Source organism: Myotis daubentonii, chromosome 12 (genome assembly GCF_963259705.1).
Source record: "Myotis daubentonii chromosome 12, mMyoDau2.1, whole genome shotgun sequence".
In the NCBI taxonomy this organism is placed as follows: domain Eukaryota; kingdom Metazoa; phylum Chordata; class Mammalia; order Chiroptera; family Vespertilionidae; genus Myotis; species Myotis daubentonii.
The window spans coordinates 57919014-57934917 of record NC_081851.1 but is presented as its reverse complement, the minus strand read 5'-3'; the positions used below and the strand labels follow the sequence as shown (position 1 = coordinate 57934917).

The window sequence follows — 15904 nt, the reverse complement described above, 5'->3', positions numbered from 1 at the left end:
TATTAGGGTTTTATATATATAGATAACCAATGAGAGGTACACTGAAGTATGGGAGGGTTCCCCAAAAGGGAGAGAACTCGAGCTCTTTATTGCTCTCCTTCCTTCCTTCCTTCCTTCCTTCCTTCCTTCCTTCCTTCCTTCCTTCCTTCCTTCCTTTCCTCCCTCCCTCCCTCCCTCCCTCCCTCCCTTCTCATCTGCAATGAGGATGGGATGGCTAATGCTTTTAGCGATCACCTGGGCCAAGAGGTGACCTTGAGGATGGAAGCCACATGTCAGGATAGTGAAGTAGAAAGGCAGAAGGAGCCTGGGGCTTGAGTCCCTCATGACTGAGAGCTGCCAATGAGCTTGAACTCTTTTTGGATTGCTTTAACTTGAGAGAGAAAGAGAGAAACTTCCACTGTGTTTAAACCACTGTTTGGCTTTTCTGTTATATGCAGACATAAGGATTCCTAAAAGATACAACAGATATGGATGGTCTTTTTTGGGGGGAGGGAGACTCAATCTAAGGGTTCTCCTTAAATTAAAATTTTTTTAAAAGATTATAGTTGACATACAATATTATATTAGTTTCAGGTATACAACACTGTGATTCAACATTTACATACCTTGTAAAGTGATCGCCATAAAAAGGAGTTATTGTCTTTTTCCCTGCTAATGATTTGTCTTAATTCCTATTTCAGATATATGAGTAGTTATGTTAAAATGCTTAAAACACCACATTTGGACATTTATTTCCCAAGAGCTATTCTTTAGTGCCTTGTGACTCTGAATCTGGTCTCTTGACCAGCTGCATCGACATAGCCTGGGAGTTTGGAAGAAACATGGACTCTCAGGCCCTCCCTAGACCTACTGAGTCACAAACTCCTTTTCAAGAGCCCCAGATGATCTGTGTACACTCCAAAGGGTGAAAATCTCTGCTTTAGAGGGCACTGGCGACCCCTCCCTTAAACTATTATGATCTCCTCAGTTTTCTACTTGGCACCTGGAGAGGTTCCCATAGAGAGCCAAGTGACGAGGAGGGCATTCTTGGCCTTTGAAGAACTGGCCTTCAGCTCTCTAGTTTTTGTCCTTTCCTGTCCCTTCACATTCTCCACTCCTCATGTGGACTTCCAGTTTCCTACCTGTGACCTGGCACTCCCTGGGTACACATAAGTCCTTGGCTAGTGGTGCACCCAATAGCTCCCCTCCTTCTTCCTTGCTGACAGATGTCCAATTTTGTTCTGGGAGGTCATGCTTCCAGCTGCAGGTGATGTGTCTAGTCCATCTCATTCATCTTTGCATGATTCTTCCTCCCTGAGCCTGCCTTTGTAGCTACAATGGTCATGTACCCAGGTTTGGCCAGAAAGAGACAGAGAAATATCTGCTGGAGACTTAGGGGGGCATTTTTTCTTCCTGGATAAAAATAATCTTGTGATAAGAAAATTGTATGTTTTTGCTCTTTCCTTCTTACCTACAATATTGGGGTGATATCTGAAGCCATCTTGTTTTGTTTTGTTTTTTAAATCCTTACCCGAGGACATTTTCATTGATTTTTAGAAAGAAAGGAAGGGAGATAGAGAAACAGAGAGAAACACTGATGTGAGAGAGAAACATTGCTTGGTTGTTTCCCGCACATGTCTGGACCAGGGCCGACAATCTAATCCACAGCCTGGGCATGTGCCCTGACTGGGAATCGAACCCACAACCTTTGGGTGTACAGGACAATGTTCCCACCAACTGAGTCACCTGGCCAGGGCCAGCCACCTTGTAACCATGAGACTAAGGAGGAGGTCAAAACCAAAATGCTGAGGATAGCAAAGCAGAAAGACAGAAAGAGCCAGGCAGGTCCTCGACTGGGAATCTGTTTTTTCCCTCCACCCCCACCCCCTTCCTCCTTTCTTTTCCCATCTGCTCCAAATTCGTTCTCCCTTCATCTTTCCTCTAGCTGGTATAACATGGAATTGAAGTACTCCAGCCATTAGCTGTATTATACTATATTCCTTATTTCTAATTTATAGTAACAGCTAAGTTAAGCCTTTCATTATAAATATCATCCGTCTCCCCAAATCTCCCCACCCACCAAATCCACCACTCTAAAATGAGAACAGTGGGTGTTTAGTTCTCTGAGACTCTGAAATTATTTTTCCCCCATGGATTCAAGCCAACCAGCTCCAATCTAGACAAACACACCCTCCCCCTCTCCTGCCTCCCAGCCCCAGGTGGCTGGCCCTGGTTCTAGCAGGCTATGTCACAGGGCACTTCGTCTATTGGGACTGATTTTTTAAAATTTCTGTGGTTTCTGGGGAGTGGATGTTGTAAAATAGAGTGAAAAGAAATTGAAGTTTGAAATTCGGTGAACTTTTCCCTGCCCCTTCCATGTGAATAATGACTTGCTGATAGAAGCGGCTTTTTCAAAGATGAAAAACAATCTAAGATTTATGGACAAATCTGTTCAAAAGACCCAGCGCTGCTTGTAACCAAGGGGGAAACAACGTCAGGAGATTCCTAGATCTATTCTGGCTGAAGGAAGAGAAGGGCAGGGAGGAGTCTGGGAGGAAGGAGAAGGCAAGAGACAGATGGACGGAGGGGTTGGAACTGATTGGAAAACAGAGGAAGATCAAATCTTATGCCCACTTTCTGATTCTACAGTGACATGAACATGACAACCATGTCTAGCAAATGCTGGTGAATGAAAGAAACACTCGTTTTTATCTAAATGCCACGCTGCACACACCTTCTGCTAGATGGTGAGGGAGGATGGGGGGGTGGGGGGAGGGCAGGAGGATTGTACACATGGAGATGAATGAACCTTTTCTCTGAAACTGGGAATTCTGCTTCTAAGGGTTCTGACTCCTCGCTGTGTGCTTGGGAAATCACCAGAAAAATATTCCTGCCAATTTCTCAGAGTCCAATCGAAAACACTTGGCAAGATTCTGCTCACGGTTTGACCAGTCTCTTAACAGCAACTGCTGTCTCCCCTGTCCCTCCCGTCCCTCCTGGAAAGGCCAGGGGTGGGGCCAGGAGCACAGCTGGGAGCAGCCCTGACACTGTACATCTGGGCAGCCTCCTGGGGCTCGTGGGTGCAGGGCCAACATTTTTGAGTGTATATTTTATAACCACAGCCTCAAGTACAAAAATAGAATGTGAAAAATAAAAACAGCGCTCACAATCAGAGCCTCAATCATCCTGCTGGTTAGAGAGGTCAGAGGAATAATAAAATGAGAGTAACCAAACTGAGAACTTGAAGAGCACTCACTAGCCGTGGGGAGGCGCATTCCAGAGCCAGGCCTACGCACAGCCTTTCCTAAGTGCCGAAGGCAGCTCGGCTCCCACTTAAAATGTCTGTTATCACTCCTGTCCCCCCCACCCCCCCGCGCCCGAGTGTTATTTATGAAGGAAGGTTTCTCGGTCAGCCTGTCAAGCAAGGCATCTGTAACAGGGACCAGCCCAGACAGGAGGCTGAATGAAAAGCCCACAAGGCTGTGGGCCGAGGTGCCGTTCACTTCTGCTTCTTCAAACACGCCCACGCGGTAACTCAAAACCTGCAAACAACCCGAATCCTTTTCCAAACACAAACCGAATCCTTTATGTCAGGCTCCATATATTTTCCTAACTCCAGTCCCCACCCCAGCCCCACTCCACAGCAGAAACCAATTTGCTTAACAGAGGAGGTCAGGGAGTTTTCCCCCTCACAGCTCTCATTTGGAACAGATTAAGGAGGAGGAGCGGGCAAGGATCTGATTTTTTTCCTTTTCCTTTTGAAAAAAGTTAATGTGCAACTCTGAGGCAGAACCACCACGCTCTAGGACTGGCTGAGGGGAGGAAGAGGATGTCATTTTCGGGTGGGATGGAACTGGACTGCCGGGAGCTCCTGCCGGCACATCCCAATCCAACCTGACCCCGAAGGCTTGGCGCTGGTTCCCTGGGGGCCCGTGGGCTGGCTGTGAGGTGGGCAGGGGACTCCGACCCAAGTGGAGCTGCCCACCGCAAACCCATGTCCATACTCACCGCCCGAAAAATTGCCACTGTCCTTCAGGAGCAACATGCCAACTCAATATGACCTACTCAAGAATTTACCATGCGATGGCGGCTCCCGCCCTTAGAAAGCTTATGGCGTGGGTGGGATCATAACCAAGAAACACTGTAAGAGCTACACAATGTGCTTACAAGAGCTAAAGAGAGTCTTACAGGAGAGAAGAGAATACAAAGGCCTGGAAGGTGGTGTGGGAAAGGGTCTAGGCTGGGCCTGTAGTACCAGCTCCACGCACATCGGCGGATGAGGACACGGCAGGCAGAAGGCCAATGTGGTAACAGCGTAGCGGAGGACAGGGCAGGTGTGTGCAGAGAGATGGTCTCTGGACTCTCTCCTCATGTCCCTATTCTTGGGTCTCTTTTAAGGTGGTCTCCCCCACCTTCCCATTAAAGAGATATCTTTCTAGTAACTTCTAGTAACGGGTAATGCAATTGCAAGCTTTGCACTCTTATTTCCTGATAGGATTTTTTTGTTTGTTTTTGTTTGTTTTGCATTTTGGGTGATGTGTGTGGTCCTACGAAATGCAATGTAGGTAAGCAATTGAACTTAACAAGTTAGTGAAAAAATTTAGATAAAAATTCTTATTGTTGATTATTATTTTTCCTTATGAAACTGGTCTTTCTTATTACTCCTTTCTTATAAAATATAGAGGCCCGGTACACGAAAATTCGTGCAAGAGTAGGCCTTCCTTCCCCTGGCTGCCGGCACCGGCTTCCCTCTGGCACCCGGGACCCAGGCTTCCCTCCTCCGCCCACCAGCAGGCACCCAGGACCTGAGCTGCTTCCCTTGGGCCACCCACAGGCACCCAGGACCCATGCTGGCTTTCCTCAGGCCCTGGCTTTGTCAGGAAGGACGTCTGGAATGACATCTGGAAGACGTCTGGTCTAATTAGCATATTACCCGTTCATTATTATAGATGAGTTGCTAAAAACAACAACAACACAATTTGGGAAACCTGTTGACCTGAGCTGGAATAACATCTGAGAAGGCAACTCGCAAAAGTTTAAGTCCAGAGGCTCTATCTTATTTATCTCTGTGTTCCCAGTGCTCAGCAAGCAGCTAGAACTTTCTGGCAAAGCAGTCCTTAGCACCTGTGTGAAAACAAGACGATGGGAGACAGTGGGAAATGAAGGTCCTATCTCCCCACATCCATGCTTCCCTCCACACACAGCAGACTTCTTAGCTGCGCACTGGAGCCTCCTCTGCTGAGCCACATGGCAGGTGACTGAGTCCCAGTGATAAGACACCACTGGAAGTGATGTGTGTGACTTCCAGGGGCCTTTCCCTTCCCTCCCTCCTGCTCACTGGATTGTGAGAGTGGCCGTGGGGGCTGGATCTGCCGCCTTGCATCGTAAGAGGGCCAGTGCGGAGCACCAAGAAACGTGTGAGACCCTTCAGCAGGCCTCTGAGCCTTTTACGTGAGGGGGGAGAAATAAGCCGCTACTTCTTTAAGCCACTTTCAACTTGGGCCTTTCTGTTACAGGCACCAAATCTATGCTCTGACTGAACAGCTTTTTCATGCATGAGACCCTAAGAAAACACTTCGAAAGTCCATTTCAAGATATGCCCAAACCAAGATCCTTGGTTGTACTCCAGTAAGTTGAGTACTTCAGCTGGAGGTGGGGCGGAGGAGTGGAGAGGAGGGGGGGCGGGGGGGAGAAGAGAGAAGAGAGAAGAGAGGAAGAGAGGAAGAGAGGGAGAGACAGACAGACACACTAACACAAACTGCGGTCAAGGCCAATCTTTCTTGGTCTCTGATTCTCACTTGGTGCTGCCTGCCTATCTTCCTGTGGACCAACCTCACAAGAAATCACGTTTGAAAAGCTGAATTACTGAACTACAGTGAGGACTTCCTGCTCACTGAGATGGGGGAGGGACATTTCTTTCTTTTGCTAATCATGATGCATCAGTGACCTGGCCAGAGCAGATCTAAAATCCCACTCTCCTCCTCATGTGCATATGTACATCACCTCCAAACTGCTCCTGTGTACTCTTCACAAAAGCCACCTGAGAGGCATACACGTTTGTAATACACCAACCTACACATTTATCTAAAACACACACACACACACACACACACACCCCACCAGCGCCACCATCCATCTGTTCTGCCTGTAGGAGCTCCTGCAAGGTGGAGTCTTGTAGTAAACACAGAGCAGAAGGAACAAGGAAGCCCAGGTGACCACTGTGAGAGACCGAGCACTTGGAGGGTTTTGTGGGCAGGATGAGGGCTTCACAAGCCTCTGACATCAGCCTTCACACCTCCTGGGGTCACAGCAGGATGCTGAAGAACGAGGGTCTAGACCAGTGGTTCTCAACCTTCCTAATGCCGCGACCCTTTAATACAGTTCCTCATGTTGTGGTGACCCCCAACCATAAAATTATTTTCGTTGCTACTTCATAACTGTAATTTTGCTACTGTTATGAATCGTAATGTAAATATCTGATATGCAGGATGTATTTTCACTGTTACAAATTGAACATAATTAAAGCATAGTGATTAATCACAAAAACAACATGTAATTATATATGTGTTTTCCGATGGTCTTAGGCGACCCCTGTGAAAGGGTCGTTTGACCCCCAAAGGGGTCGCGACCCACAGGTTGAGAACCGCTGGTCTAGACGGTGGCCAGAGTACTTTCTCGGGCAATAGCTATGTAGTGACTTGACAATTATTTGACTGTTGGGGCCAGAGGAAGGAGGATCAGTCCCCTGGAAAGTCTGGAAGTGAATGGCCTTGGATGGGGAAGGGCAGAAGTCGGTGGGATGGGAGGAGGGGGGGGAGTGTGCAGGAAGGGCCAGCAGGACTCCTTAGTCATTCTAACCGGCCCAGGCCCATCTGGGCATCCTGGCAGCGAGGTGGCCCTACTCTGGCAACTGGCTTAGGCTCCACAAGGAAGACAGCCCGTGACAGTGAAAAGAGGAACCCCGCACCCTGCTGTGGCCTGCCTGAGGAAAGCGCAGGCCCCTGAGGTCAGAAAGGAAGCGCAGGAGAGGGGAACTGAGGCCGAGGGCAGGAGACTGAGGACCACCGGGCACTGGGTCCGCCCTGATTCAGAGCGCCAGATGGCCTAAGCCCCAGAATGTGGGCTTATCGTCACCCTCAGGGGTCAGTCACCTTGGGCCCGGGAGCTTGGCTTTCAGGAACAGCAACAGTGAAGGCAAAATGATACAAAAATGACCCTCATTTCCTTGAGAGGAGCCTGTTGTTGTCTCTCTGGGGCTTAGTCACTGGGAGGCCATGGAAACAATCCCATAACCCTAGCAACCAGGCCCAGCCAGGTACTCAGCGGCAGTGGCAACCTGCTCCCAGATTTAAGACAGGAGCATTAGTTTGCATCTGTTTTTGCACATCAGCGAGCCAGCTGCCAGTGACGCACCCACTGAGACACCGGTGCACGTCAAGGGCCCAGGCTCCCTGGTCAGCACTGATAGGAAAGGCAATGTGGTCCATGGTGACATGCTCCACTGAGACTGGGGGGGCACCGGCTCCTGCCTTGATCAAGCATCTTCATGTTGAAGGAATAAATGAGAAAAGAGAGAACTAGTTCGGGTGTAGTGTCTTTCTTCACCAGCCTTCTCTCCTCACTCTGTCTAGGCTATGCCGGAGGTCGGCCTGGGAGTTAGCGCTGTACTTCTTGTGTTTCCTCCCCTGGAACCCTACTGACAATATCAGTGAACACCCAGTCAGCCCCGGGAGAGGGGTCTGCCCAGGAGGCCAGGGCTGGCTGCAGGGTGTGGTTTTACTGCTGGGAGATGCCTGCTTTCACAGAACACTCTGTTCTCCCATCCCTGGGATGTGGGGCTTCCGACAAGCCCTCTCTTCTAGGCAGGCTTCCTTTCCTCTGCCTCCCCCACAGCGCCCATCTCACCCCTGGTGGGTGCGCTCCAACCCAGGAATATGGGTTGTTCTGTGGGCACTCCTACATTTCCGTCACCCCCTTTCTGTGACCAAGGCTTGGGAGCAGTAGAGAGAAGCACAGCTCTGTGTGTCTGCGCCTGGGCCTTGGACCTCATTTCCTACCTGTGAGTGACATGGGAGAATCATTTACCTTTCCTGGCCTTCAGTTTCCACACCTGAAGCCTTCGAGTTGTGTGAGCGCCTTCCTCTAGGAAGGGGACTGGAAAACGGGGACACCACCACCTTGATGTAGGTCTTCTGTCACCCCTGGCTGCACCCGCCCTGGCGACCATAACTTCTATTCCCTTCCCAAGGACAAGCTCTGTCTGAACCCTTGGGTTCCTAATCCATTTGCTCAGTTATGATTCCGGTGTCTTCCTTTCAAACACAACAGTGAGTTTAGAAGACCTTCAACATCCTCTTTCTCATGAACTCCCAGCTCCTACACCTCGAGGCTGCTGAGGGGGAAAGGCCTTTGTCACATGGGCACCTGGACTCCAATTCTGGCTCCACAAATCTTCACAGGACCTTGGACCCATGACTTCAACTATGGATTCCAGGCTCTTCACATTTAAAATGGAGAAAAAGCCCTGGCTGGTTTGGCTCAGTGGATAGAGCGCTGGCCTTCGGACTGAAGGGTCCCGGGTTTGATTCTGATCAACGGCACATACCTCAGCTGCAGGCTCCCGGCCCTGGTTGGGGGCATGCGAAGGCAACCAGTCACTGTGTGTCTTTCATATCAGTGTTTCTCTATCTCTCCCTCTCCCTTCCACTCCTCTAAAAATCAATGGGAAAAATATCCTTGAGTGAGGATTAAAATAAATAAATAAAATGGAAAAAACAGTAAACTATTTCATAGAGTGGCTGTGAGGATGCGGAGGTAAAACAAAGCAGGGGCATCCGAGGGTAACGTTCTCCTTCCCCACCCCACCACTGGCCTCACAGAGCGGGAAGACTGCCAGACAGGGGCCCAGGAGGAAGGAGCACATTCTCGAGCTGCAGCCACCAGCCTTTGCCTCCCAGATGGATTCATTCGCACTGGCCCCAGACCCCTGACTCCGCCTGATGATCCACTCAAAGGTCTTTCCCGTGCTGGGCGCGTAGGCCATGGGCCCCTGGGGAGGAAACTCTTGCCTAAGAAATTCCAGCCAGCATGGGACAGGGAGGAATGGTGAGGGAAAGGTGGAGCTGGCCCAGGCTCTGCCACAGTGGCCTAGCCTCACTAGATGCTTATCCACTCCTGGTTGAAGACAAGTCTCTGGGAAGAGGTGGGACCAAGGGCAGCTGATTCAATCTCCAGAACAAGGATCCACCATCTCAGGGGAATTTCACAATTGAATCCAAACAGTTCCAACTCAAGGCTCAGTTTGATTCTAAAAACACTAATCTCCTTATTGTGTTTAACTAACTTGATACATTCCTCCATTCTTTCATTCAGTTGGTTATCTAACGGTGATTTTTTTTTGAGCATCTACTAAAAATACTAGGTTTCAGGAATACAGAAGCAAGCTAAACAGACAAAAATCCTTTTGTGCTCATGGAGGGAGACAAACAACAAGGTAAATAAACAATAAAAAATATAAGGTAGTAAAAGGACTATGCAGAGAATTAAACCAGGGGGTGAAGTAACAGCAAATAGGGGGTGAGAGGTACAGTAAACTGAGTGGTCAAGGCAAGCTCTCTGTGGAGATGACACTGAGGCTGAGATTGAAATGCAGGGAGTTAACTGCATGGACCAGGGAAGACCATTCCAAGTAGACAGAGCAGCTGGTGCAAAGGCCCTGAGACTTGAATGAGCTTGGTGAGCTGGAGAACCCCACAGAAGGCTGTTGTGGCTAGAGCAGAGAAAGAGAGGGAGAGGGCATCGCAGGAGCTGAGGTTGAGGGAGAGGTCGGGTAGGCTTTGAATGTTCCTTTAGGAGTTGTGTTTTATCCTAAGAAGGGAAGCCAAGGCGAGTTCTGAGCAGGAGGCAACATCATCTGACCTGCTCCCTAAGATCCCTTTCAGAGCCACGTGGACAATGGGTGGCAGGCAGACAAGGGCAGAGGCAGGCAGACCAGCTGGAGGTTTTGCAGAAGTCCAGGTAAGAGATGGTGGTGGCACACGAAACAAGCCTGGTGGACAGGCAATATGTAAGTATTTTTTGAATGAATGGACGAATATACTTGATGTCACCACTTTTGCTTCATATTTATTTATTTACTAATTTTAATATATTTTTATTGATCTCAGAGAGGAAGGGAGAGGGAGAGATAGGAACATCAATGATGAGAATCATTCATTGGCTGCCTCCTGCTTGCCCCCTATGGGGGATTGAGCCCGCAACCCAGGCATGTGCCCTGACTGGGAATCGAACCGTGACCTCTTGGTTCCTGGGTCAACACTCAACTCCTGAGCCACGCTGGCGGGCTTCTTCATATTTAAACAATAAGAGGAAAAGCTGTGGACCATCTAGGGCAGCCGTGGGCAAACTACGGCCCGCGGGCCCATTTGAAATGAATAAAACTAAAAAAAAAAAGACCGTACCCTTTTATGTAATGATGTTTACTTTGAATTTATATTAGTTCACACAAACTCTCCATCCATGCTTTTGTTCCGGCCCTCCAGTCCAGTTTAAGAACCCATTGTGGCCCTCGAGTCAAAAAGTTTGCCCACCCCTGATCTAGGGAGATGTGAGAAGAGCAGTGAGAAAACAACTTAGAATTTTAAAATAGGCACAAAGAAATGAGAGGGGCAGGTAAGATGAGCTGTTTCAGAAGTGAGGTCAGGCTTGGGGACAGCTTTGAGGGTACATTCTAGTGTAGTGGTTCTTAACTTTCTTGGGTTGCTCTTCTCCAGAAAAACATACTCGGCACACACATCTAAGAGTGTATCACTGAGCTTACAGGCCCTCTAAAATGGAGGCTGGGGCCAGGCCCTGGTATTGCAGAGGAGAAAAGACACTTGTATCCGAGGGGCTTAGAAAAAACCCTAGTGAAAGGAAGACGGAGGAGGGAGCCACATTCAGAGAGCCTTTTTTCCAGGACACGACCCCCTGAACTTGCAGGAATTGGAAAACGCACAGGGCCTCCCACGGGGCAGGTGCTGGGTGGGCAGGGGGCTGGGTGGGCAGCTTCAGAGGTTCCAGGGTGGAACCATCTGTGACTCAGCACCAAGTCCCACAGGTCCAGGGCTGGCTGACGAGGTCACCGTGGGGCCACAGTGTAATGTCACCGTGACCCAGCCTCCCTGGCTGCTTGCTCAAGGATAGGAGCATGTGAGAGGTGTACGTCCTCTCCTGCTGGCTCTTCAGCTCTGTGTGGGTGACGACGGTGCACGTGTGTGTGTGTGCAAGGGGGGAGGGGTGTGCAGCAGGAGCACATTTTGGGGGAAATTGAGCAGGAGTTGGGTCTTTTCTTCTTTACCTGGCCCATGTGACTGTTTCTGCTCAGCCCCACAATGCCGCTTGCTTCCTGCCCCATTCTCTAACCTCTGAGTCTCAATTTTTCTACCTGCTGCTCCTGTTTCCACCCTCCCACCTCCCTGCTAAGCTCTGTCATTATTTCGGAGTCCATGGGTCCCCACACCAAGCACAGAGGCTACTGTGGTGTCTCCCAGTAAACCCGGGGTCAGGGCCCCTGCAGCCTGAGACTCAGACCCAGAGACTGAGTCACTCAGTTCGCAGGAAGCAATGAAAACCATTGCCCCTTGAGCTGGTTCTAGCAGGGAGGGTCAGTGTGTCTGTTTTCGAGCTCATTCTTGTTTCCAAGGGCACCCTAAGCTCCTTAGAGAACTTGGGACTGACCACAACAATTCCGGTTAGGTGGCTGCTCTGGTGAAAGGTCAGTCCATCGACACAAACTGACCACCCACTGTGTACCTAATGGAAGTCAGTCTCTAAGCCCATGGGAAAGTTGGGGAGATAAAACAAAATCAAGCACATGAAAGAGAAAATAATAAAAGAGTAGAAAATCAAGGGCTATTTGGGGTGGTACAATAACCAAATGCCACAGGGATGCAGAGGAGAAGGCGATGCTAGATGGCCGGCTGTTGCAGAAAAGGTGGGATTTAATACTTTACCACGAAACATTTATATTTGGCAGAATCAGCAGGTTTTACAGGCCCTTTTGTGGGTAAGGGGCCTGCTGGAAGGGAGGGATCAGAGGGACTTGGAGACAGTACTCCAAGGAGGAAAACCGCCGCCCGCTTCCCCCCCTTGCGCTTGGCTGAGCCCTTGCTTCCCCTGCCTCTCTTCTTCTCCCTCCCATCTCTGTCTCTTAAGTCTTTTTTTTTTTTTTTTTTGTAAGAAAGTGTCTATCTCATATGTCAATTATATCTCAATTAAAACAAAGTTTCTACCAAGAAGTCCTCCTTCTGGAACCTAAACTGACAATGGGTTTGAGATTTTGGGGGCCTCCTTGTTAACTGGCTTCTCATTCTTACCCTGCATCAGCTAAAGCCCACTGTTGGTTATCAGAAACTTCCCCCTGAAACTCACAAATGGAACTGGGGAAAGGGAGGAGGCCTCCTGAATTAGGCCTCCCCGGTGGAAGGAGACCCCATGCTGGGAGGCAGGGAGCACGGGGAGGGGTTTAGAAAGCCACACCCTGCTGCCCTGCCCCCACTCCTCTGGCTCACAGAACCCCATGCCACTGCTGGGCAAGCATGTAGGGTTCCACCTGCGGGTCTCCAGATCTAGCCACCCCTGCGGGACACCTCAGGTCGGTGCCTTCTGTCCTTCTGACCCGGAGTCCTCAAGTCTGACTGAAGCACAGTACCTTAAAGCTGCCAAAAACCTGCACTGGAGTCAAAGGGCTCTACTGAAATGAAAGGCCCAAACACCCTGCTGGGAGGTAAGGTCCCGGGATAAACCCCCAATTGCTGGATCTGGCCGTTTTTCTAGCTCTCTAGAGATTTTTTTAAAGGTGTTTTTTCATCCCCTCTTTCTCCAAAAGCAGCCTGTTATAGTTGGGCCCTTCAGGAGTTCCTCGCCTGCTACTCCCCCCAGAACTCTGTCTGCCGAACTTGAGAACCACTCAAATTCAGTGATTTAAATGTTGTCCAGGTTGTTTTCCTCACATGGCTGTCTTTGTTCAAATGAAACCTGACGTGACTTATTGCCTAAAACAGACACTAGGGAGCTGCTCGAGTGGAAGGTGGGGGAGCCCAGGGAAGTGGGAACCGCAGAGTCCATAGCCTTGAGCGTGTCCTGTTCTTGAAGCTAGAGCTCTTTCCAGAGCATTTCAAGGCTTGGAGTCAAGTCAGAGCAGGGAAAGGAGGAATTGGGGCCTCTCGTGGAGTCCTGCCCAAACACTTGTTCCCCTGGCTGCAAAGTTCAGTCACCTGCACTTGAGTCCTAGAAAGGCCACTTTTTAAAAAACATTTACAGTGGGGCCTTGACTTACGAGTTTAATTCGTTCCGTGACGGAGCTCGTAACTCAAATTACTCGTATGTCAAATCAAAAAGTGAACGAGTGAGACACGTGATGCTGGGCTGATGTTGTGGCGTTCACTGTGACGTTCGCTGCACCAACTAGCGATGGGGTATCTGAAGCTGGCTCGTAACCCGAATTTTAGCTAGCAACTCAAAGCAAAAAAGCGGCCGAGAGATGGCTCGTATCTCGAAAAACTCGTTAGTTGGGACACTCATAAGTCAAGGCCCCACTGTATATTTTTATTGGTTTCAGAGAGCAAGGGAGGAGAGAGACAGATATAGAAACATCAATGATGAGAGAGAATCATTGATCAGCTGCCTCCTGCACACCCTCCACTGGGGATCGAGCCCACAACCCAGGCATGTGCCCTGACCGGGAATTGAACCATGACCTGCTTGTTCATAGGTCGATGCTCAACCACTGAGTCACGCGGCTGGCAGAGAGTGGGTGGTAAGGAGTGGCCAGGTCCCACTGTGGGGCTTTCTGAAGTCCTCCTTCCAAAGGGAAGGGAGCTCAGGTGGTGCTCAGAATGTTGCTAATAGGCTGTGCGCTTCACCTTCCAGGTGACCCGTGGACAGCAGGAGAAATCAGGAGGCAAAAGGGGTAACAAATCCATCCTCACAGAGCTATGTAAACACAGTTACTTCCCCTTGGCCTTCCAGAGTCACTGACCAATTCATTCCACAAATCTCTACTTGAGGCCAACTGTGTTCAAGGCGACAGGCTAGGGTGATAAACCACGGTTAATGTTTGCCTCCTCTTCTTCGACAGTTTCTAGCCTGTGCCTCCTGGGATCAATAATGGGGCCCATTAAGGAGTGCTGGGCTCCCAGGCCCACTGTGCAGTTTGTGGGGAGGGCAGGGCAGAGCTGGACAGTTCATTCTGTTCCTATGGCAGATAAAGGTCCCTCTTTGCTCTCTCAATTTCCATTGCCCATCTCTTCACAGCCCACGGAATACTCTGTCCCAGAGCACAGTGACTTGTGGCCTCTGAGTGCCTTTCCCGATTCCCAGTAGATTGACTTCCTGGAATGCCACAGCCTAACTGTTACATCAGTGCCAGAGGCACGGCTTGGTAGGTTTGCAACCTTGAAGTCATCTTCGCTTCCACTTGTCTTCCACTCCCCACAGGACCAGCCCCAAATCCTGTTGAGTCTACTACCCCCATCACCACTCAAAAAAGATCTAAATATTAACAGAGTTTAATAATATTATTTCACTGTGACGTTTATTAAACCACTGATTTGGGGACAAAAATTAATGACATATATTTCCAAGGAAGTCAAGATTTAATAGTGATAACTAACTTGGAACAGCAAGGAATGTGGAAAGTTGCCACTGGCTGCTTGATATCCTTGAGAGATGACAAAATAAGACAATACTGTTCTGATAAATCAGCTGGTTAACCATCTGACTACAGTGAAAAATCGGGGTCATCCTCAGTTCTCAGCTACTTTTCAGTCTAAAGCAAACAGATGCATATTTTTCGCTTAAGAAAATCAAGCTGTGTAGCCCAGCCAGTGTGGACCAGTGGTTGAGCATTGACCTATTAACTGGGAGGTCATGGTTCGATTCCCAATTAGGGCACATGCCTGAGTTGTGGGCTCGATCTCCAGTGGGAGGCGGCAGGAGGCAGCCAATCAGTGATTCTCTCTCAACACTGATGTTTCTATCTCTTTCTCCCTCTCCCTTCACCTCTGAAATCAATAAAAATATATTTTAAAAAAAGAAAAGCAAAGCAAACTGTGTTGAGGAGGTTCTGGCTGAGGGGAGCGATCAGGCAGCACAGGGCACACCGGGGGGACTGCTCAGTGTCCCCACACAGTGACCTTATGTTGCCGAGACCTTTGAATCTGAAGAATATGGCTTGAGTTTAATTTTTTTGGATGCAAAAATTCACTCAAAATGTGTTTAAACAAAAAAGGGTTTTTTAAAAAATATAATTTAGGGAGAAATTACAGGAGTCACATGGGGAGTGAATTGCTGATAAACCAGTCAGATGGTCTCTATACCGTGTTGGTCTTTTGTAGTTGTGGAATTGGACTAAAAAAACATTTTATTTTGTAATAATTTCAAGCATACTGAAAAGATACAGCTATAGAAATTCCATATCTGTGTTTACTATTTATATGGACACATAGTTTTATTTTTTTTGAGCCATTTGAGAGTAAGTTATAGGTGTTAATGCCTCTTTACTACTTAATATTTCAGTGGTGGATTTCCTAAGAACAATAATGTTCTCTTACAAAACCACACATAGCCATCGAATTCAGGAAATGTAACACTGATTTTAATCTCTAGATAATATTTCGATGTTGTCAGTTATTCTCATAATTTCCTATATGGCTTTCACCCCTCCAGTACAGGTCTGCTCCAGGGTAACAAACGATACTATATTCAGTTGCTATAGATTTCTTGTTTTTTCACACCATAAGTCCCTTTTTATAGACTAAGATAAGGAATGCAAAGATAGATGTAGCCTTTTATATTTAGTATTCCCTCAGAGGCTTTCACATACGGAGTTTCACATGCAAAGGAACTTAATAAATAATTATTGGTTTCTATTTCTTGAGAAAAA

The 15904-nt window shown here is 48.5% G+C and overlaps 1 protein-coding gene across 4 annotated transcripts in view; it reads right to left on the bottom strand.

The window, feature by feature from the left end:
- The window catches only part of THADA (THADA armadillo repeat containing), a 297259-nt gene that overhangs the window by 26311 nt on the left and 255044 nt on the right, over positions 1-15904 (bottom strand). The gene's annotated exons all lie outside the window — the stretch shown is intronic.